This window comes from Peromyscus maniculatus, chromosome 16 (genome assembly GCF_049852395.1).
Source record: "Peromyscus maniculatus bairdii isolate BWxNUB_F1_BW_parent chromosome 16, HU_Pman_BW_mat_3.1, whole genome shotgun sequence".
Classification (NCBI taxonomy): domain Eukaryota; kingdom Metazoa; phylum Chordata; class Mammalia; order Rodentia; family Cricetidae; genus Peromyscus; species Peromyscus maniculatus.
In genome coordinates this window covers 34,781,740-34,804,497 of record NC_134867.1, presented here as the reverse complement: position 1 = coordinate 34,804,497, position 22,758 = coordinate 34,781,740, and the positions used below count along the sequence as shown (strand labels likewise).

The window sequence follows — 22,758 nt, the reverse complement described above, 5'->3', positions numbered from 1 at the left end:
CATGTACATGTTTCATAGGTGCACATTTTCAGTAGTTTGAGGTTATATTCCTAAGGGTAGAATTGTTGAGTAACAGAGTAACAATGTTTTGCATTTTGACCAACCACCAGACTGTTTTGCCAAAGTGGCACACCATTTTACAATCTCACCAAATCCTTGTTTTTAAGGCTCTGATTTTTGTACAAAAGCATTCAATCATTCTGTCAGACCAAACCAGGAAAAGTAAGCTATAGTTCAGAGCTGTTCTATTCCATTTACTATGCAAAGCCAATCTTGGCGTTTGCAACTCTCAGCCCTTTTGAGTATTCTTGCAGTGTTCACCTTTTCCTCCACCACTTTTTTTTTTCTTCTTTTTTTCTGGTTTATTTCTATCTATTACAAATGTATAAGAAATCCTCCATCAACGCTGCTGATAGCAGCAGAACCTTGAGAAATATACCTTTGGTTTGCCTCAGAAAAGGAACACATATTGTACTGTAAAGTTTATAAAATTGGTGCAAAACATTGTAATAATGTTACAATACCAGTTTTAAGAGTTCAGTGATTAATGGGGAGCCGATGGGATACATGCAGAACTGTGAAAGCGATCTCACTTAGCCAGCTGTACACATAGACTGTAAATCTACATTCAGATCATTTCTGAACTAAGACTATCATCTCAGTTTATCTGTTGAGGTCAACCAGGAAACCCTAGAATATACCTTGATTTTTGCAAAAAAACAAAATAGGGGGAGGGGTTTCTTCAGCATTTCAGTCCACGAGTAACAGTATCCTAACAGGCAAAGTGTTCTCTCACTGTCAACATAGAATGAACTGCTGCTGGAGGTCAACTTGGGCTTTAATTTGCATTAGCACTTACATACATAGTAGTCCAAGTTGTTGACCTCATGACTTTAAAAAGTAACTCTAAAAAAGTAAAATGGCCCTTCTTGGAAGACTAAAGAAAGACATCCAGCCACAGTTGTAAAAAGTCTCATCAAAACAATATACCCTTTTATGAATTACGCCTCAATTTAAAAAAAAAGAAAAAGTAGCCCCAAATAAGAAGCAGCTCTGAAAAAGAAAATATAACTTAAGATATTTGAAAAAAAAAAAAAAACAAGGTGAATACAGGTTCAAAAGTAATTAAGATATATTTTCTTAAGGCTATCTAGAATTAGGCTTTAAAGAATTCTACCATTTCAAGTTTACCACTAGTTACTAGATACCTATTTACAAACAAGATGTTCACCTTTTTTGTTTCTTTATCAAGAGAAAAATCTACCTTCAGACTATGAGGGTGGTGATGGGGAGGGACTAGAAAACAAGATTCAAACAATCCCATGCAAATATCACATTTTTCAAATGGAAGAACTCCAAACTGCACTAGAAGTTCCAATCACTAAGACACTTTCCATTGAAATGATTTAAGTACAACTACATGGCACCAAGGTTTAGGCCTAATATAGGCCTGACCACCAAGTCCTTGTTTTCTGGAAGAAAGGCCTCAAAAGTCCCACTCAATTCCATATAACAATACTTCAAAGATCAATTAGGTTTTCCTTTCCTTAATATTTTTGTTTTTGACTTCTAATCCTAAAGACTAGATTAAAACTTAACTCATTTCCCAGAAGGCATTGCTTCCCTTTGCTCTATGAAAGAGTCCACCAAGACCTCTTCCTCAAAACCATCTAGCCCCCAGCCTCCAGCCTTTGCTTGTGATGCATCTTTCTCAACATCCTGAAAAGGTAATGTAGGTAAAATATGCTCATAAACATTAAAACTAGTTGTTAGAAAGACGTAACTAGCTTTATAATTTAAGTTTTAAAGCATAAATACTTGCAGCTTAATCTGCACTGACAATGATTGTCGAAGCCTAGAATTCAACATTTACAAATTCTCATTCACACACACAAAACACACTATTATCACACAACTTGTGTCTTGAGAGAATCTTCTGCTTTTTAAATCTTTGGCCTCCCAGTCAATCCCAAGTTCAACCAACTTTTCTGAGTTCTGGTAGTTACCTGGACCACTGAGGCATTGCCACAAGACTTCTTCTTTTTTGAAACATCCTTTTTCTCTAGATATTAGGATAGCTACACCAGCTTGTTTCTTCTGTGGTGTATGTTGGTGTGGGATTATCTATTGCTTGATTTTTCATGGATGTGTTTAGCTTCTTTGGGTTGAATTTTCCCTTCTAGTGCTTTCTGTAGGGCTGGGTTTGTAGACAGGTATTGATTAAATCTGGTTTTATCCTGGAATATTTTGTTTACTCCGCCTATGGTGATTGAGAGTTTTGCTGGGTATAATAGTCTGGGTTGGCATCCGTGGTCTCTTAGTGTCTGCATGAGATTTGTCCATGATCTTCTAGCTTTCATAGTCTCTATTGAGTAGTCTGGTGTTATTCTGATGGGTTTACCTTTATATGTTACTTGGTCTTTTTCCTTTGCGGCTCTTAATATTTTTTCTTTGTTCTGTGTGTTTAGTGTTTTGATTATTATGTGGCGAGGGGACTTTTTTTTTTTGATCCAGCCTATTCGGTGTTCTATAAGCTTCTTGTATCTTCATAGGTATTTCTTTCTTTAGGTTAGGAAAGTTTTCTTCTATGATTTTGTTGAATATATTTTCTGTGCCTTTGAGTTGGTATTCTTCTCCTTCTTCTATCCCTATTATTCTTAGGTTTGGTCTTTTCATGGTGTCCCAAATTTCCTGGACGTTTTGTGTTATGACTTTTTTGTCTTTAGTGTTTTCTTTGACTGACGAATCTATTTTCTCTATCATGTCTTCAGTGTCAGAGATTCTCTGTTCCATCTCTTGCAATCGGTTGGTTATGCTCATTTCTGTAGTTCCTGTTCGTTTTGTCAGGATTTCTATTTCCAGCATTCCCTCAGCATGTGTTTTCTTTATTGTCTCAAATTCATTTTTCAGATCTTGGAATGTTTCTTTCATCTGTTTAATTGCTTTTTCTTGGCTTGATTTGATTTCTTCCCATTTTTTGTTCGTTTTTTCTTCCATTTCTTTAAGGGAGTTTTTAATTTCCTCTCTAATGGAGTTTTTCATTTCCTCTTTAAGGGAAGTTTTTATTTCCTCTTTAAGAGAGTTTTTCATTTCCTCTTTAAGGAAAGTTTTTATTTCCTCTTTAAGGTAGTTTTTCATTTCCTCTTTAAGGAAAGTTTTTATTTCCTCATTGAGGGAATGTTTTATTTCTTCTTTAAGGGCCTCTATCATCTTCTTAAAGTCATTTTTAGGGTTGATCTCTTCTGTTTCTTCTGTCATGGTATGTTTAGGTCTTGCAGGTGTAGAATCACTAGGTTCTGATGTTGCCATATAGGTCTTGATGTGGTTGCCTGTATTTTTGCACTGGCGTCTACTCATCTTTTCCTCTGTGCGGTGCAGGTGGTGTCTGTGTCTGAGAGTGCCTCTCTTGTTCTAATTTTTAGTCTTGGTTTAGTAGGGGTTCTTGGTTAAATTGGTGCTATTGGGCTGTTTCTTCAGGGACAGCTGATTTCAGTCGGTGAATTATATACTTATGATTCGCGTGATCTGGTTTGGTGACTGGGTAGCGCCTTCTTCTGTGTTCCCAGGTCACGTTTTGTTCATTTGTCAACTCCTCAGCTGATCTTGTTTCTTCAGACTTCAAACTGTAGGCATCTGAATCCTCTCCCAGATGGGTTTCAGCTGAGCAGGGTAGTCTCACCAACACCTCCAAGTTGTTGGGTTTCACAGGATCAGCAGTTGGGCCCTGGGTTGTCCCCAGATGGAGTGCCCAGACTCGCCCTGGTTCCAACCCACGGAGATAGCCTCCTCCCCAGGTGTTGGGGCTAGGGGTGTCCCCGTTCCAAGCTGTGTCCGCCCCTCTCTGTCCCCGGACCTGTCCACCCCTGTGGCCATATCAGTACTTTCATATTCTGTTTTTTTTCCTCAAGATGGAAATTGAGTTCACTTCATATTCTCAGCACTGTTAAGTATATTTCACTCAGATAACTCTGATTTTTTATTTTTCTCATCACGTTTTTCATTCAGCACCCTTTAGGTGGCTTAAAAAATGGCATGTAAGAGGAAGCAGAATAGAGAAAAAAACGGCATAGAGCATATAGGTCCAATTACCAACTGTCTAGTCATCTTTTTCAAACCCTAAGTTCAGGTTTCCATGTCTCTGGATGAGCTTTGGAACTGAACCCATCAGAATTGTAATAACCTTGATGAGTTTACTCATTTTTTTTTAGAATCGACAATCTCTGACCAGTCTACATATATCCTGGTAGTTTGAAGACATTCAAATGTAATTTGTATTTTGCCACTGTTCTTTGTTTTTCCTCCTTTTATCCAAAGAGGCTACTTCTTAAGAACACACACACACACACACACACAAACACACACACACACACACTCACACACACACCCACACACCTGACCCTAAACTTGGTCACCCGACCCTAAACCTGGTCAGAAGGAAGCTTAGCCATGATTTAATTCCCACTCCTGACCTGAGGATAGAAAGAGGGTTAGTGAGAATGCGTTGCTTGGGGTATGCCTTGGACTGTAGCAAGTCAAGAAGTTAGGTTATGTTTGTGTGTGAGTTATGTTTGGGTGAATGAGTACGTATGTGAAAGAGGTTACCATGAGAGGGGTGGGTGGACATGGAGAAAGATCAAGTATGGATATGAGGTTATTTAGGGGATCAGAAAAGGTTTCAAATTGCTAATCTAAATCACTTCTTATTTTTTATTTATTAGTGTATGAGAGGAGTTTTCTTGTGGACAAGGCTGACCTTGAACTTGGTATGGAACAGTGGAGGACCTTGAGCACCCTGTTTACGTGGTGGTGCTGGAGATCAAACCCAGGGTTGGCCCTGTAGCAGCGGAGCCACATCCCCAGACCTAGTTCTTCAGTGTCTGAGATCAGGAACTCCGAGTCTTGAGAGACCCCCTGTTCTCTCTCTGTTGTACTCTGTCACTTATGTCCCTCCCCCTCTTGATTGTATTTACTTCCTTTCCATTGAGTTCCCCAGGTGATCCCCTTTGTGCCGCTGTCAAGGTGAAACTGAGTTCCGATAGGCGATCTTAGCCACTGACAATTCTTACCTGTGAGCTTGAAGACCGATTTTACTTCCTTAGAAATTTCCTGTGGTGGAATTGTTGGTGAGAGAGGGTCACTAGCAAGTTTGTGCTAGTTGGTGTTGGCTAGGCTGCCACTCTGCCAGGGATGTGGAGGAAAGAATTGCACAAAGCCATTTCTTCAATGGTCTGTGTGTGTGTTTGTGTGTGTGTGTGTAAAAATCACAACTTACCTCCTAGCGTGATAGGAGATTAAATGAGCCAGTGTTTATACAATGTTTCACATAGTGCCTGGCCTCTGTGAGAATTGTTAGGTTATGAAAAGACCCAGTGGGTTGCTGTGACTGTGTGGGAAGCACATTTTTTTGCAGTAGTCAGGAACCAGTTATCTGGGTGGAAATGCAGTCTGATATGAGGCTAGAATTTCTTACAGCTGAAACGCCTTTTGAAAACTATTTTTAGAACAGTGTCTTTAGAATTTTTGAACCTTTACAGAACTGTTGACTTAATCTTGTCCATCTTTTTAAATAATGCACAAAGTTGTATGTATGTGGTAAAGCTCTTGGGATCTGGTTTCAACAATACAGGGAGAATGTAGTCTTTGTGGTCTTGCCAGAGGTAACGGATCTGGAGTATAAAATGTTTGCATATGCTGTGTTACAACTTCTTTTCTCTGTAGTTGCAGTAAACTTGTTGTAATAAGGCTCACAGTAAGTGGATGCTGTATTGATGGTTTAAACTCTGGCAAATAACACACTAAAATGTAACCTTTGTAAATCCAACACGTTGTTTTATGTGGGAAATACACCTGCAGAGATGTATTCCCTCAGTAGAGTGTTTAATTTTAGTCCAACACCAACACTTTTATTTCGGGTAGGAAACGTGGAGGATGGTAGCAACACTGGGGCCATACTCCTCCTCTATTGGAAGGACTGTCAGCCAGCCAGAGCTTGCATTATTTTTATGGTAATTCTTTCTTCTTTTAGTCCCCTCCCCCATTTCTTTTTCATTTTACCTCTAAACCAGTGCTTCTCAACCTTCCTCATGCTGTGACCCTTTAATACAGTTCCTCATGTTGTGGTGACCCCCCCACCTCCCCATGAAATGATTCCTTGCTACTTCATAACAGTATATATGCTACTGTTATGAATTGGAATGTAAATATCTAATATGCAGGAAATGTGGGGGGCAGGACCGAGAGGCTGTGAACCTCTGCTCTAGACCAATTCATTCACTTGCATTGGGTGCACTGACTGCTAAATTTATACTCCATGTATTAAATAGCCATTGAAAGGTGAAGAACACCTGGGTCCGTGCGAACTTGAAGCAGCTGTTGCTTGCCGTGGGGCTTTTTCCTTCTTCCTGGGCCAGCGGTCATTTCTTGCCTCTCCCTTTGTGAAGCATTACTTTTGAGTCACTGTCAGGGTCATGATAGAAGTGTTCCTCCTCTGGTTTGGTTCTAGACTTCCTTATTTACTGTTAAGCAATCTGCTTCATTGTCTTAAGCCTAGTTTTAGACTCCCATAGCCCACAGCTGCGCCTGATTTTTATATTACTTGGCTTTTCAAAGTGATGTTTTTTGTTTCATCCTTTCTGTTTCATTATGCACCACCCTATCAGTTCAGACTCAGAAATTGTAAAGCAGTTTTATTTGAGGTCCGAGGAATTGCAGTGTTTTGAAGAAAGGGAAGTGAAGCTTTTATGGGCAAGCAGTACTGATATACCTTTCAAATGCTGAGAATGAATAGGGTTTCATGACTTACAGAGGACAGAGAAGTGTGTGTATCATGTAGAAATGTTCACAAAACAAGTCTGACCACCTCTTGCATCTCTGGGCACAGTGAGCTAATTATCTGGTTGTTTGGTCATTTTGATCATTACCAGATGTCAGAGTCAGAGACTGAGAAACCAGAGTTCACATTTGGAGGCCGCAGCTTGATATGCAGTCAAGTCTCACTTTCTGTATCTTCTACATTTTGAAAAACTACTTTTTTTGAGACAGTCTCATGTATTTCAGGCTCGCTATGTAGCTTAAGATGAACTTGAACTTGTGATCCTCCTGTCTCCACCTTTCAAGTGTTCAGAATACAAGGATTTGCTAGCCACCCACCGCACCTGATTGATGTGGTGCTGGGGGTGGGGGGGAGGGGGTGGTGGTGGTGTGTTAAACCTAGGGCTTCCTGAGCTCTCTACCTGTTTTAATTGTATTTTTCCTTTCATTTTCAGTTTTAGATGATAAACACTGTTCGATAACCTTAATTTGATAACCATCATTACACTAAACGTTTCTCAAAGTCACAAGAGTTGTTCACTTGTCAGCATTAAGGTCTTGAGTCCCACTTTTTTCCTTTTTAAATTCCTTTTTATTTATGTTCATGTTTTTTTTTTTTTTTTTTTTTTTTTTTTTTTTTTTTTTTGGTTTTTCGAGACAGGGTTTCTCTGTGTAGCTTTGTGCCTTTCCTGGAGCTCACTTGGTAGCCCAGGCTGGCCTCGAACTCACAGAGATCCGCCTGGCTCTGCCTCCCGAGTGCTGGGATTAAAGGCGTGTGCCACCAACGCCCGGCTTATGTTCATGTTTGATGTGTGTGTGCGCCTGAATGTTAGCGTGGTCACAGTGCTTGTGGTTCTCTTTGGAGGTCAGAAGAGGTCCCGTCCCCCCCCCCCCCCCCCGCCCCCAGGCAGGGTTTCTCTGTGTAGCTTTGTGCCTTTCCTGGAACTCACTTGGTAGCCCAGGCTGGCCTCGAACTCACAGAGATCCGCCTGGCTCTGCCTCTCCAGTGCTGGCATTAAAGGCGTGCGCCACCACTGCCCAGCAGAGTGCCAAATTTTTAAGTGGGAGGCATTGAGACAGGGCCTCACTATGTAGCCCACATGGGCTTCAAACTCCTTTTGTAGTTTGGTCTGGTCTCAAACTCTTTCATCTAGCCCAAGTTGGCCTTGAACTTGTGATCTCCCTGCCTCAGCCTCCTGAATGTTGAGACTACATGGATGCCCACCATGCCCAACTAGTTAAGTGTTAATTTAATCAGTGTCATCTTTTTAAAGTTTTTTTTTTTTTTAAGTGTATATGAATGTTTGCCTGAATGCATGTCTGTGCACCACATTTGTGCCTGGTCCTTGTGGAGGCCAGAAGAGGATGTTGGATTCCCTGGAATTAGAGTTGAAGACAGTTGTGAGGTACCCTGGATGCTGGGTATGGAACCTAGGTCCTCTGCAAGAGTAGCAAGTGCTCTTAACCATTAAGCCATCTCTCTACTCTCCCAAGTGCCAATTTTTTTTTTTTTTTGGTTTTTCGAGACAGGGTTTCTCTGTGTAGCTTTGCGCCTTTCCTGGAGCTCACCAAGTGCCAATTTTTGAAAAAGTTTCTTTGGCTCAAGAGTCAGTTAAGATTTGTATATACAACCCATTGATACATCTATCTGGCCCTTAAGGTTTAGTTGCCTCTTTATTTCTTATTTTTCCTTTCAATTATTTGTTGATGAAGCCTAATTGATTGTCTTGTGTGTTAACCACAGCTTAGATTTTGCTGTTTTCACTGTAGTGTAGTTAACCCATCCCTGTGTCTTGTATTTTCTTTTGATATGTAATTAGACCTAGAAGAATTATATAATTCCCCTCCTCTTTCCCATTTCTGCAAGATTATTCCCTAGGTGTAGGCTCATATTTGACACCTGTGGCTTCAAATTTGTTTTTACATTTATTTGTGTGTGGGTTTATGTTTGTGTATGTAGGCTTGCACGTACCATGGCGCACCTGTGGAGGTCAGAGGATGGCTTATGGGAATTCATTCTTTGTGGGTTTCAGGGGTTGGACTCAGATCCTCAGGCTTGGTTACAGCACCTCTACCCAGTAAGCCATCTTCCTGGTCTACAGCCTTCCAGCTTCTGGTGCCATAGACAGGTTTGCTTAGTCTTCTGGGCTCCCACCCCCCCCTTTCTTTTCTAGGTTCCATTGTAAGTAACCAAGGGCAGAGACATCCATAATCAATGGCGTGTTAGAAAAGAAAGAGAGAAGGAAGTTCCAGAAAAACCAAACCAGAAAATAAGAAGGCTGTTTGGGACTGTATTTACACATTTTCGTATCTTTAATCCTTTGGAATAGCTGAGGCTTGAGAATTGAATGAGTTACTGCACTCAGGGGGGTGTGTTGGCTGAATGTTCATTTTGTACGACGGGGCCAGGAACTACTCAAGTTATTTGATGCTTTTCTTCAGAACTGGCCTTCGTTTCAGAGCTGTTGGCATCTTCAGTGTCTGCCTTTTGGAGGAGATAGGCCCTTCATTTCTTCCTAAGGTGTGATCTTGAAGCACCGAGTAACAGTATTCCATGACTGAGCACTACTTTGGGTTGTGTGATTTTTTTACTTTTATTGTGCTTGAATCCAGGGCTGCATGCTTGCCAAGTGTACCCCAGAGCTCCACCTCCATACTCAAGTGGGGAATGACCTTCAACTTGCCTTTCATGTAACGCTCCTGTTTTTCCAACATTAGCAAAATGTGCCAGAGTTTAGAACATAAAAATAAGTGTGGCCTGCTCCCCTTCCCAGGCAGTTTTTTCTTTCGTGTGGTTTTACACTTTTTGCTATTTAATTTACAGTGGAAATTGCACTCCCTAGAGTACTTTCACATGATTTAGAAAGTCAGGCATGCTTTGGGACTACAAGGCAAAGAGCAGGCAGACCAGTGCCCTAAGTCTTCCTGACAGCCTCAGCTCCCCAGAGGCCACCACTTTCGATACTTCTGATTTTGTTTTCTGTGTGTTTGGTCTCTAAGTAACACAATTGTCTTGTGTTTTTGACTTTTGAAAAAAATGATGAAATACTTTTCGTTTTGTGATTTGTTAAGTCTTGGGTATTTTTTTAAGGGAACAGGACCTGCTGGAAGTCAAGAATTTGGTTGCAGAATTTGGTTTCATAGGCGTTTCCTAGCCACTGTCTGGTTCCCTCAGCTCACGTGGAGGTACTTCTTCTGTTCACGGATAGTTGTTTCAGTGTTTCATTGACGGAACAACACTGGAGAAGCCTGTGCAGTCTTGCTGATGTCTCTCTGCTCCAGTTTCTTGTACATATAAATAATATACCTATTTGCTTTACATTTTGATTAGAGTTAGCTTGTTTTAATCTCTTTTCATACTGGCCCCCACTCTCTTTTTCCATTCTTCAACTTAGAAAGATGAGCCATGTAAAGTGCTTTGATTATACTTTAAAAAAATATTTTTTTTTTTTTTGAGACAGGGTTTCTCTGTGTAGTTTTGGAGTTTGTCTTTGATCTTGCTCTGTAGACCAGGCTGGCCTCGAACTCACAGAGATCCGCCTGGCTCTACCTCCTGAATGCAGGGATTAAAGGTGTGCGCCATCGCCGCCTGGCTGGTTTTCTTGTTATCAGCCCTTAGTTCAGCTATGTTGGAAGCTATAAAATTCCTGAAGTTGGGGCTGGAGAGATGGCTAAGAGGTTAAGAGCACTGACTGACTGACCTCTTCCAGAGGTCCTCAGTTCAATTCCCAGCAACCACGTGGTGGCTCACAGCCATCTCTAATGAGATTGGTGCCCTCTTCTGGCATGCAGGCGAAACACTATACATAATAATTCTTTAAAAAAAAAGTTAAAAAGAATTCCTGAAATTAGGCTCAAAAATAAAAGTGTTTCAGTTCCATTTTAGCTCTCTCTGTGTATGTGTGCAGGTGTACATGTGTGCATGTGGTAGCTAGAGGTCGGCCTTAGGTGGTGTTCCTCAGGAGTTGTCCCCTTGGTGGATGGGTCTTTCTCCAGGGAGCTGCAGGGACCCGCCTGCCTCTCAGTGCTGGGATTATAAGTAGGTGTCACCAGATCTGGATTTTTTTGTGTGGGTGCTAGGGATTGAACTTCGATCCTCAAGTTTGTACTGCAAACACTTCACTAATGATCTCCATAATTCCTCCTCCCCCATCCTTTCTGGGCACTCTGTCATCCTGGACTTCTGTATAGCTAACTGTATTTTGGGAATTTCTGATCACCTTTCTTCCTGGGTTCTGTGTCTCCTGTGCACCCTATCTGTGTCTTGATTTAACTCTGATTTCACAGGAACGTAAGTAGCAGTTGTTCAGGAAGGTGTAAGTGGGAGGGAGGTCAGTTTCTGCAGACTTGGGTGTGTCATGAAATACCCTTCCTTTTCAGGTGACGGCTTGTACATTTGGCTTGTACAGGTTTCCAGGTTAGTGGTTACTTCCCGGCAAAGCTTGAAGACATACTCTGCACCCTTAGAAGTCTGTACTGAACTCTGTGTTAAACCTCAGGCCCTCAGAGGTACCTGGAACCTGCAGGCCAGCCTAAGGTACTTAGGACTTTATCAGTTCCTTTTGGGTCCCACCAAAGCAGTGATTCAGGTCGCAACTTCTGTTCCGAAGTCAGATGTTTCATACATCTGCTTTCCATTCTCTACAGTTCTGTTTGCTTAGCTCTTGTGTGCCCCTTGGGCCTCCCCCCCCCCCCTCCGCCCCCTTTCTTTTGTTTTTGAGACCGAGTCTTCCACTCTAGCCCAGGTTGGCCTTGAACTCTCAGTGGTTCTCCTGTTTCTGGCCCCTGAGAGTAAAGGTGTGTACTGCCCAGCCCTTAGCTTCCCCTCTTGTTTTTAACACTAGTTTTATTTTCTAAGGAAGTAGAAGTTAGCCCATGTTCAATTGTCTGGATTTAGGGTTTTGTTTTGGTTAAAAATAAAATCCAGAGGATTATTGTGGTACTTAACACAAACTTGGTGCAGCCATAAAAAATCTATTTCTTTTTCTGTCCATTTACTGGCTTCAGTTATGTGTAAACGCACAAGAAGAATCAGGTAAATAAGTCAGCGTTTAGAGTGAAGGACTGATGATTGAACAGAACAGCACTTCCTTGGAAGAGGTCAGGAAGCTCATTATTTATACCACACAGATACGTTTCCTGTGGTAGTTCAAGGATTACTTTGGTATAAACTCAAATATTATATATCTGAAGTAAATTTAACAAAACACAGTGGCAACAGATTTGGTGAATATGAACCTTTCAGAAATGAGAGTCTTATTTTAGAATAGTACATTCTTCATTTGCCTGCTTTTAAATGGACACATAATGCCATACATAAATCTGAATAAAATAAAGTAAATCTGGGCGTTAGAACAGCTGTACTGTAGAGTGAGACTCTTCATTGCTAGGTCGGATGTAAGTAGTAGGAGGTTTTACAGTAATGGGAATAAGGATGGTAAGGATGTTTGTGAATGGAGTTTGGAGATGTTGATAAGCAAAAGGGATTCTAAGTAAAGTTGTGGGAGGGGCTGTATGGTCCAGGCATCTAGGAAGAACTAATAGCCACAAATGCGTGGTTCCTGTTAAGTTGACCAGTGGGTTTCAGAGGTTTATAAATTTAGAGCCTGTATTCTGTATCGTCTGGAGAAGATAGTGCAGGTGTCTCCTTGAAGTGTGGTGGCATGCTAAGTGACTGAGGTGTTACACAGAAGAATTTTCTTTAACCTTTGATTGTCTATGCAGATGTGCACCGGAAAAATGTACAGCTGTCCTGCAGCTCTTACTTCCTTGCTGTTACTTAAGCCTTACGAGGAAGCGGATGCACATTTTACAGTGACTTAAAGACAAGCATTCAACAGTTAATACAGGATTTGGGGAAAGTCTAAAAGGTGTACAAATTACTGAAGTCAGAAGTACACTGCAGGGCCGGGGATATAGCCCAGGGGTAGAGTGCTTGCCTGGTGAAGCCCTGGATTCTCCGGGGCATGGTGGTGCGTGCCTGTCATTCCCTCCCTCAGGAATGAGAAGATGGAGGCAGAGTTCCAGTTCATCTTCTGCTTCACAGTGTCTTCGAGGTTAGCTTTGGCTACTTGACACCCCTGCTTAGATAAAAACAGAACCCTTCCAAAAAAAAAAAAAAAAATCACATAGGGGAGGTTCCGAGACAGATTTCTTTGGCTGTGCTTCCATGCAGTCCTTTTTTTCTCTTGGTAGCAGTGTAAGGTTCCGTGCTGACTGGGACAGACTTCTAAGTGTTCCCCTTCCCTCCTGCCCATAAGGACTTCCTATGAAGCCCAAATCTCTGGCTTGGTCTTCTTAGTGCTGGGATTATAGGAGTACACACCTTGCTTCTTTTATTCTTTTCTTTAGTGTCTATTAATTTTAAATTTAGCTTTTTTTTTTCCCCAACAGAAATCCTTAGAACATTTTGTCATTGGGCTTTAGGAATTTATTTTATTTTTTTTTTAAAGTTCTGTTGAGTAGATGTGACAGGTGAGAAAAGCAAGCCAGGAAGAGGTTAAATGGAGGTCACTCAGCAGTTGAGAAATGGAGCGGCGGCAGGCATGGCCAGTCTCCTGGGTTTACAGCGGTCCCTTCTCCATTGTACTCTTGCTGTTCGGAAAGTAGCTAATTGGACTTTTCTTGGAGACCCAGGAAGCCTGCCAAGTTTTGTAGCTAAAGGGATGTCCTGTAGCTTTTATATATTTACATCATGAGCCCTGAAGGTAGACAGACCGAGGTCTTCCAAAAATAGCTCAATAAATGTGTCAAGGTTTTGAAATACTACTGAAAAAACAAGGAAGTCTAGTGCAGTGAGGGTTATTGGAAAACCATGCCAAGTGCTTTCAGAAGTGTTGGAAAAGCAGACGTGGCCCTGGTTGTAGCTAGACAGTGTTCCTAGTCAGCCGAGGCTTTGGGAGCCTGTATTTACTATGACACTCTTGCGCTGCTTCCTGGTACCCTCTGCTTAATCCTTCTGCAGTAGAAAGAAAAGCAGCTGAATGGATGTGTCTCTGGAGAAGTTTCCTTGTTGTTCACTTCTCTCAATGAAGAAAAGAAAAACTTCTCTCCTCCGTAAAGTAGATAAAAATTGTGTGTGGGACAAGTTAAGAGCGTCAAGTAATGACTTGAGCCTGTCTAAAGAAGAAATCAGGATTTCCCTATGCACTTGTAGCCAGAACTGTTTTTTAGATCATGGCCATTAACATCAGTGAAGCTCATGTCTTTATTTTCCTAATGCCAAGCATGTCTGTTTTAGATTAGGCACATACGGGAATGTGCAAACACTGGTTTCTCCCTGAGTGCCCCCCACCTTGAAACAGGAAGCAGAATGAGTTCTATGGAGGGCATTTGTAACTTCTGCAGCCCTGAAAAGGGCTGTCGCTTTGGTGCGTGTGCAGTGCAGATGTGGCCTCTGCCTGCGCGATGCCAGTTTACCCTCATCCTTGGTGCTATGAGCGTGAGTTACGAAGGGTTGATTCTAGCCCATTCTGTGGATCTGTGACCTGCGCAGTGCAAGAGGTTCTTTTTAAAGGACTTTTTTCTTTGTGTGTATGGAATTTTTTGAAGCCATATATATATATATATATATATATATATATATATATATTTTTTTTTTTTTTTGGTGTGTGTATCTGTTGATCTTTATTTATTTTTTTATTTTGTAAGTAGTACCTGCCATAACATTATCAGTTATGGAAAAGTGAGGCCTCTTTTTTTGAGAATGTCTCATGTCGTGTAGGCTGGTCCCCAGCTGAAACTGGCTCTGAACCCCTTGTTCTCCTGTTTCCACTTCGCCAGTGCTGGGACTTTATACATGGGCCGACGCGTCCTTCTCTGCTTCCTGTTGGCGTTCTGTTTCGGAAGTTTGCAGTGTGTTCATGAGTAGAGAGAACAATAACAGAGAGTCCCTGGGCCCTCACGGCTTCAGCAGTTAGCAGTGCTGGCCTGGAGTGTTTCATACGTATTTCCTCTCTGTTCCCTGACTCTCACACTGCCGACCTACCCGTAATATTTTGAAGCAAATCCTAAACATCATATAATTTCTTATGTAAACAATGTGGGAATCCTGCTATGTACTACGTACTATGTGGTGTCTAGGGTTCATGTTCCTAACTGATTCTTTTTTGAGGAACAAAGTAGTTCATTGATAACATATTTAGTTGTCATGTGTTTGAAATAAATATCTGAGTAGTATTGTTCTTGTCCCTGAAAGCAGATCTGTGTGAATATAGCATTGTGTATGCTTTAGCCAGTACTAGTAAGGAGACAGACTACAGCACAGGAAGTAAACAGTTACAGAGGCATTCTGAAGGATCTCTAAGACAGAGCAGTAGAGATCTAATTGTAGTGTAGTTTTCTCTTTGAGACAGGGTCTCTATGTACCTCCGGCTGGTCTGGAACTTACTATGCTTACTATGTAGCCCAGGGTGGCCTCAAACTCACTGAGATCCTCTTGTTTCTATCTCTGAAGTGCTGGGATCAAAAGTGTGCACCACTATCCCTGGCTGTTAGTGCATTCTTTTTAAATTATTCTTCTCAAATCTATTGCATCCTGGCCAAATTACCACCCCTGCCCAGTGTATTCTTTTTTTTATTTTTTTTATTTTCCGAGACAGGGTTTCTTTGTGTAGTTTTGGTGCCTGTCCTGGATCTTGCTCTGTAGACCAGGCTGGCCTCGAACTCACAGAGATCTGTCTGGCTCTGCCTCTCGAGTGCTGGGATTAAAGGCGTGCGCCACCGCTGCCTGCCTGTTAGTGTATTCTTAAGGTTATGTTTATATATATACATATTCCCCCTGGCTCCAACTTGTGTTTATTTTAGATTTTATTTCATTTTTTTTTTCCTTTCTTCCCTTCTGCCCTTTGATGTTCTGTGGTTTGTGTGAGAACTAAAAGAAATGAGATACTTTTCTTTCTGTTGGCAGAATTGTTATCTTTGACTAGCAGTTTGGGGAACAGTACACGACTTAAAACATTGACCGTGTTTGGGGCTTAGAAATGAGGCAGGCATTGGGAGCGTAGCCACAGCTGGCCCTGTCCGATGCTGCACTGCTTTCCTTATCTCATCCGTGAGCTTCATTATGTTAGTGTACACTTTAAGTTCCGTGGAACCAGTCTCTTAGGAAAGGCATTGGCTCATAACTGATATCAGATGGCCTTGCTTGATCTTCCTGTGTCCCTGGCCTGGCACTAAGACTTGTGTTTACTATGGAGCCCTTTAGTAACACAGTGTGGCTGAAATTTATTTTTGTAGGCGGAATCCTGTGAGAAAATTGAGGCCCTTCAAGTCTCAGGAACGTAACAGAATTAAGAATGCTTGGGGTCATTCTCTTAACTAAAGACAGAGCCTGGCTTTGAACCTAGGCTGTTTAGTTCTAGAGCCTTCTGTTCTAAATGCCGTCCTGTATTCTCCTCCCGAAGAATATGTCAGCTGTTTGTATTTGCAGCCCTCCCACCCTCTGGTGGGAAAAGCCAGCACCACTTATTGCAGCAGGAGATACTTTGATCGCTGGAGGAGAGTTTTCATCTAGCAGCCTGAAAGCCGTTGAGGAGAGTCCGCTCACGTTCTGTGGCTGGTGTGAGTTATGCCTGGGAAGGGGAACTGTGCAAGTGTGCAGGGAGCTGTTGGTGCCCAGCAGTGTCTGCTTTTGCGTCTATCTTTTTGTGAGCCCGGGTCTCAGTGTGTGGTTTAGGCTGGCCTTTCACTCATAATTCTTCTGCCTCGGCCTCATAAATGCTGCGATTACATGGACCCAACCTTTAGAGTAGATTGTTTTTAGTTCACATATAAGGTAATAGATTTCATACACATATATCATCATCGTATATTGTTCTTCTTCCCACTTCCCTTCATCTTCCGCTGTAGAAAATAGTTAGCTGCATTGATTGTGCAGTGTCATGGATTTTGTAGACACTTCTGTTCAAGCACCTTGACCATATATTGTCTGCATTCAATACATCACGTACTTGGACTTCCTACTACCTTCCTTCCCTCTCTCTTCCTCTCCCCAACCTAGGCCTTTCTGTTTCTCAACTATTTTCCCTTCTACCTTTCTGTGTGTGTGTGTGTGTGTGTGTGTGTGTGTGTGTGTGTGTGTAATTATGACCTAGTTACATATAATTTTCAAATCAAAATTCTGTATTCAAGAGAAACATGATATACATCTTTGTCCCCTCCCCCTTTGCCCTCTCTTGTCCCCACCCCCGCCTCTGGAATGGAATGTGGAGTCCATCTGGAATGTTGGAAAGTCACAAAGACCCTGCCTGGCGAGGGCAGTAGTTAAAGGTACCAGCGGATGATGAGAACTGGTTTTCAGTTGAGTGCCTTGGAGTGGCAAGTGCATTACTGGAGCATTGGCTGTGGTTGGCCAGTGCTGCAGACTTGCACAGAAGTTTGTCCGGAGTCTTTAGAGTTTCCATACACCAGGTCATTAGATGCTGTCTCCTGCTGTCTCGGGAAAGAAGAAGGTAGGAGGTGACTGTAGCCCCACGGTCCAGTCTCAGTGCACTGAATCCTGAGGACAGCACTGGGTTAGGGCATTGCTTCTAGGGTCTGCTTTCTCAGCAGTGGCTTGGAGGTGGTGAAGATAGTCCTAACTCATATTTGTGAATTGTTAATTTATCTTTGTAGTAAAGGTGATTTGAAAATGTCCTTTCTTATAAAAAAAAATAGACGAAAGATTTTGGTACAATATTTGATAAAGTTTTCATGGCATCATTATAGCAACTTTGGAAAAATAGTTGAGTGGGAAACAGTTTGGTGTTGACTGGAATCTTAACATTGACCATCTCTTTTCCTATATAAAGGTTTTCTTCTCCTCTGTTCCTCCTCCTTCTCTTCCTCCTCCTGTTTTTTTTTTTTCTTCGAGACAGGGTTTCACTGGGTAGCCCTGGCTACACTGGAACTCTTTCTATAGACCAGGCTAGCCTCAGACTCACAGAAGTCCACCTGCTGCTGCTTCCCAAATGCTTGGATTAAAGGCATGTGGCACTACTGCCTGGCTCCCACTGAAGTTTTTATTTTAAAATGTATTATTATAATTACTTTTGAGATAAACATACATCCTTTACCCTGAAGCTTGCTGTGTAGACCATGCTGGGCTTGAACTTCCCTCAGTGCTAAGGTTAAAAGTGTGTACCACCATGCCCAGCATTAGAGTTTATTTTTTAATGGACACATAAGAACATAAGAATTGGGCTGTGTATGTAGCTGTGTTGGTAGTGTCTGCCTAACATGTATGTTGTTCTGGGTTCAGTCCTCAGCACTACATGAACCAAGTGGTGGTTGCACATCCCACATCCTGTGGAGACAGGAGGATCGTGAATTCCAGACATGGGATTCTGTCTCATGACAAAACAAAACCAACCTCAGAAAGTTCTGTAAGGATTGTACACATTGTGAGTTTTCCTGTGCTGTTTTGATATGTGTACATTGTGTAATATTGGAGTTGTGTTCGGTATATCTGTCCCAAACATTTCTTTATAGTGAAGCATTTAAGTTCTGTTCTTTAAGCTTTTGAAAATAATACAGCATATTATTCCCGGTAGTTTCCTTACTTACTCTTGGTTGTTGGGAATAGTGGTTTTGTTTTCTGTACGTGTGGACTGCAGCGTGTATGTAAAGGTCAGTCCCTCCTCCACCACTGGGGCTCCAGGGGTTAAACTCAGTTGCTTAGGCTTGGCAGCAGGTGCCTTTACCCGCTGAGCCATCTCCTGCCTGGCCCACAGATGTCAGGTTGAGGTACTGATTTAATTTCCTTTGGCTATGTAGATTTCGTAGAAGTCTGTAGGGAAACCTCATAAGTTGTGTACATTGCAGTGTTTGAAAGTAGATGAACAAGACAGACTTTGTTAGAAATGAGTTGTTGAGTTTCTCTGATTAAAATTTCCTTGAAAACACTTCAATATAAACACTATCCTGGAGTGACTTCCACAAAAGTTTGTGCTATCTGTACCATGTTTGCTCCTCCCCCATTTCTCTCCTGATTTAAAATTTATTATTACCATTATTATTATTATTAGTGGTGTGTTTGTGTGTAAGAGAGAGACAGAGACAGACAGACAGACAAAATAGACACTCAGGTGTCACAGCATGCATTTGAGGATCTGAGGACAGCTTTCAGGAGGCCTTTCCTTCCCCCTTCAGTTCAGAGGCTTGAGTGTGCATTGTCAGGCTCATGGAAAGGGCTTTTTACCAGGGCTACCTCACTGGCTCTTCTACTCTCTCTCTTTTTTAAAACAAGGTTCTCCCTCTTCCTTTCAAAATTCTTTAGTTTTTAAAATTTTTATTTTATTATGTATATGGGTGTTTTGCCTGCATGTATTCCCATACACTACATGCATACTTGGTATCTGTAGAAGTCAGAAGAAGGCACCAGACCGCATGGAATGAATTAGATGGTTGTGAGCTGCCTTGTGGGTTTTGAGAATTGAACGTGGGCCCCCTGGAAGGCAGCAGTGCTCTCAACTCCTGAAGTCATTTAAAATTCTTAAAGTTTTTATTAAGAAAGGAAAGGTGCATTTTGAGAGCGATGCATGCTTCTGCTTAGCTTACTTTCTCCTTTCTGTGCGGTCTAAGATCTCAGCCTGTAGATTGATGCTGCCCACATCGAGGATGGATCTTCTCATCTCTATGAACTATTTAGAATTTCCTTTGCACACATGTTCATCTTCTAGCTGATTCTAGATCCTGTCATAATATATATATATACACAATCATCAGTATATAGGCTTTTTGTCCATAGGCTGGTAAGCAAAAAATGCTTCCTTAACTCCCAGGTGTTAGTCACTTTACATGCATTGCGCATTACATGCTGACATTTAAAAGAAGGAAATGCATTGTCTTTGGTGTTGATCATACAGAAAAATTCTCTCCCTAACGTTGCCAATGGAGTTTTCCCAGTTCTCATTGGATAGATATGTGTCAGCTGTCCACCAATCCCCAGCAAGGACAAATGAAGGGGCTTTCCTTGCTGTGTTGACTAGTTTTTATGTGAACTTGACACAGGCTAGAGTCATTTGGGAAGAGAGAACATCAATTGAGAAAATGCCCCCCACCAGATTGGCCTGTGGGACATTTTCTTGATTAGTGATTGCTGTGGGATGGTCTGTATGGCAAATGTGTTGCTCTGATTGGTCAATAAATAAAACACTGATTGGCCAGTGGCTAGGCAGGAAGTATAGGTGGGACTAACAGAGAGGAGAAAAGAAAGAACAGGAAGGCAGAAGGCATCACAGCCAGCCGCTGCCAGGACAAGCAGCATGAAAAGATGCCGGTAAGCCACGAGCCGCATGGCAGGGTATAGATTTGTGGAAATGGATTAATTTAAGCTACAAGAACAGTTAGCAAGAAGCCTGCCACAGCCATACAGTTTGTAAGCAATGTAAGTCTCTGTGTTTACTTGGTTGGGTCTGAGCGGCTGTGGGACTGGCGGGTGACAAAGATTTGTGAAACGTTGGTTTTACTGGGACATGTGATGCTGGTTAGTGGAGCTGAGAAAATAGCAGTGATTAAGAAGAGACCAGCATCATGCCAGGCAGTTGTGGTGCACACCTTTAATCCCAGCACTCAAGAGGCAGAGGCAGGCAAATATCTGAGTTCAAGGCCAGCCTGGTCTACACGGCAAGTTCCAGGACAGCCAGGGCCACACAAACCCTGTCTTGAAAAACAAAAATAAATAAACAAAAACAAAAGACCAGCATCATCATTGGGGATCATAAACCTGGGAGTATTTCCTTACGGCCAGCCATACAGAAGGAACCAAGGCTGCATCTCATGCTGGCAGCCAAATTTGGTAGTGTAAGAGTCACCAGGTGTTACTGATTTTGAAGGTATGAAGATGTGGATAGCAACTGAGACTGGGCACTGTGTGGCAGGGCTAGGAGTAGCTGTCAGCAGAGGAAACATCTCAGTCACATCACAGAGTTAGTGGTCTTGAGCAGTATGTTATTCAGAAAGTATTGCCAGCTATGCTGAAAGTGAGATACCTTGAGATATCGAGCCTGAGAGCTGGGATTACAGGTGTGCCACCACGCCTGGCTGTTTTTATTGTGTGCGTTTGAATTAGAATCCACATTAGGCCCACAGGGTTCTCTCAGACTTCCTCTAACTTACAGGTTGGTTCCCTTTCCTTCCAGTTGCCTGTTTGAAGTGACGGTGCCATTCTCACCCCTGCGGGGTGCTCTGTCCCTCTGTCCCTCTGGGGTTGGTAGGAACAAGCAGAAGCTTGGAAAAAAAAAAACAGTTTCCAGGTCCCTTTTTCTCATCAATATTTTGTTTTATATTTTATTTAAAAATTTGAGATGATGGTGATGATGATGGTGATGATTGGAGTATGAGTGTTTTGCCTGCATGTATGTTTCTGCACCACATACATGGTTGATGCCTGTGGAGGCCAGAAGAGGGCGGCAGATCCTCTGGAACTGTAGTTAGAGCAGGTTGTTAGCTGCTGCGTGGGTGCTGGGGATGGAACCCAGGTCCTGGGGAAGAGCAGTTTCTTCCATGTTGAGCTCTCTCCAGTCCCAGTTTTTTTTTTTTTTTTAAACTTTTATGTGTGTGGGTGTTTTGACTGCATGTGTATCTGAATGTCCCGTGCAGTCGGTGTCTGTGGAGGCCAGAAGATGGTGTTGAAACCCCGGGACTGGAGTTAAAGACAGTTGCGAGCTGCAGCGTGGGCGCCGTGACTCAAATCGGGGTCCGCTGGAAGAGCAGCCGGTCCTCTCAATTGCCGAGCCCTCTCTCCAGCCCTCTGGTTGTTATTTTCTAATATCACTCTGGCAGTGTACCAAAACCAGTTGTAGGGATGCTGAGGTTCCTTCTCTCATTTTCTGAAGTCAGCCTAACCCAAACTTCCTATAGAAACAGATGGAACCACTTACAGGTTTGAGAAGGTAATCTGAAGAACCACATCGAGATACAGATTATGTAAGAGTTTCTAGTCTAGCTTTGCTTTCGAAAAACAGGAGAAACACAGCTGCCTTAATAGTCCTGTGGACCACAAACCTGGCCTGCAGTCTTGGTTTTTCTCCCATGATGACAGGAACGGTCTAGTTTTGTTGCTTACATTTCCCACCCACAAAGGAAGTGTCCTTAATTACTTTTCCCCTCTTCTTTCTTGCCAGTGGGAAGGAAAAGGATTAAAGTGGGAAGGTGACAAGTTAGAGAGCAACCGAGATGTGTGAGGAAATCCAATAAATGTGCTCTGCAGTGAGCCTCTGAAGGGCGTTCGTAACCAACCAACCTCCCTCCCCCCCCTCCCTCCCCTTCCCCCCTCCCCCCTCTTCCTTTCCTCCCTTCCTTCCTCCCCAACCCTGTTTCTTTTACCGGAACGTTGCAGATACAGAAGTAGAGAAGACAGTAAAGTAATGGAGATCCGTGCCTTCATCCCTCACTGTCTCCTGAGGCTTAGTCCGTTTCTGAGTTGGGGATGGGACTCTACTGCTCTCCATGAATCTCCCTGTTTGTTGTCAGACTTGTGGCACAGAGTACTTCCTTCTTCTCTCTTTTATCAAGGCATCTGATATTTTTTGCTAGTTCTATTATTTATTTGGTTGTCTCATTTTAGGTAGCAGGTGAAGGGAATTATATGATAGACGAAGATGATGTAACTATGCTTTCTACTGTATTTCATTTTCAAACAAGTACTTTTTAATAATAGAATCGTATACAAGCGTTGAAGAATGAATCTCACATACCATTTTTCATCTGATTGTCAATATAATGAATAATCTAGTTTCTTTTGTGTAGCATCTAAACCCATGTGTCTTTCCCTAGTTCTGTACCAGATTATCTTAACACACATACACCCACACCCCCCCACTCCCACACCCCCCCACCCCAAAACAGAAAATAAAAAAACCCCAAATAAACCAATATTTCTTTTTATTTACTCGTGTGTTTAAATGTGTATGGATGTTCTCAGATGCCAGAAGGTGTCTTCTGGAGTTACAGGCAGTTGTGAGCTAC

General features: G+C 42.2%; 1 protein-coding gene across 40 annotated transcripts in view; it reads left to right on the top strand.

Annotated features, from left to right (window-relative positions):
• Positions 1-22,758, top strand: part of Epb41l2 (erythrocyte membrane protein band 4.1 like 2) — a 175,533-nt gene that overhangs the window by 5,293 nt on the left and 147,482 nt on the right. For 3 of the 40 annotated variants that reach the window (XM_042262189.2, XM_042262187.2, XM_042262179.2), the window contains exon 1: positions 17,064-17,261. The exons of 27 other annotated variants lie outside the window; for them this stretch is intronic. The gene's annotated coding sequence lies outside the window, so the exon portion shown is untranslated. Of the gene's footprint in view, positions 1-11,190; positions 11,348-16,206; positions 16,372-17,043; positions 17,262-22,758 lie in introns of those variants that run through there. 10 more of the 40 variants (XM_076552594.1, XM_042262180.2, XM_042262192.2 and 7 more) reach the window with 8 other exon arrangements.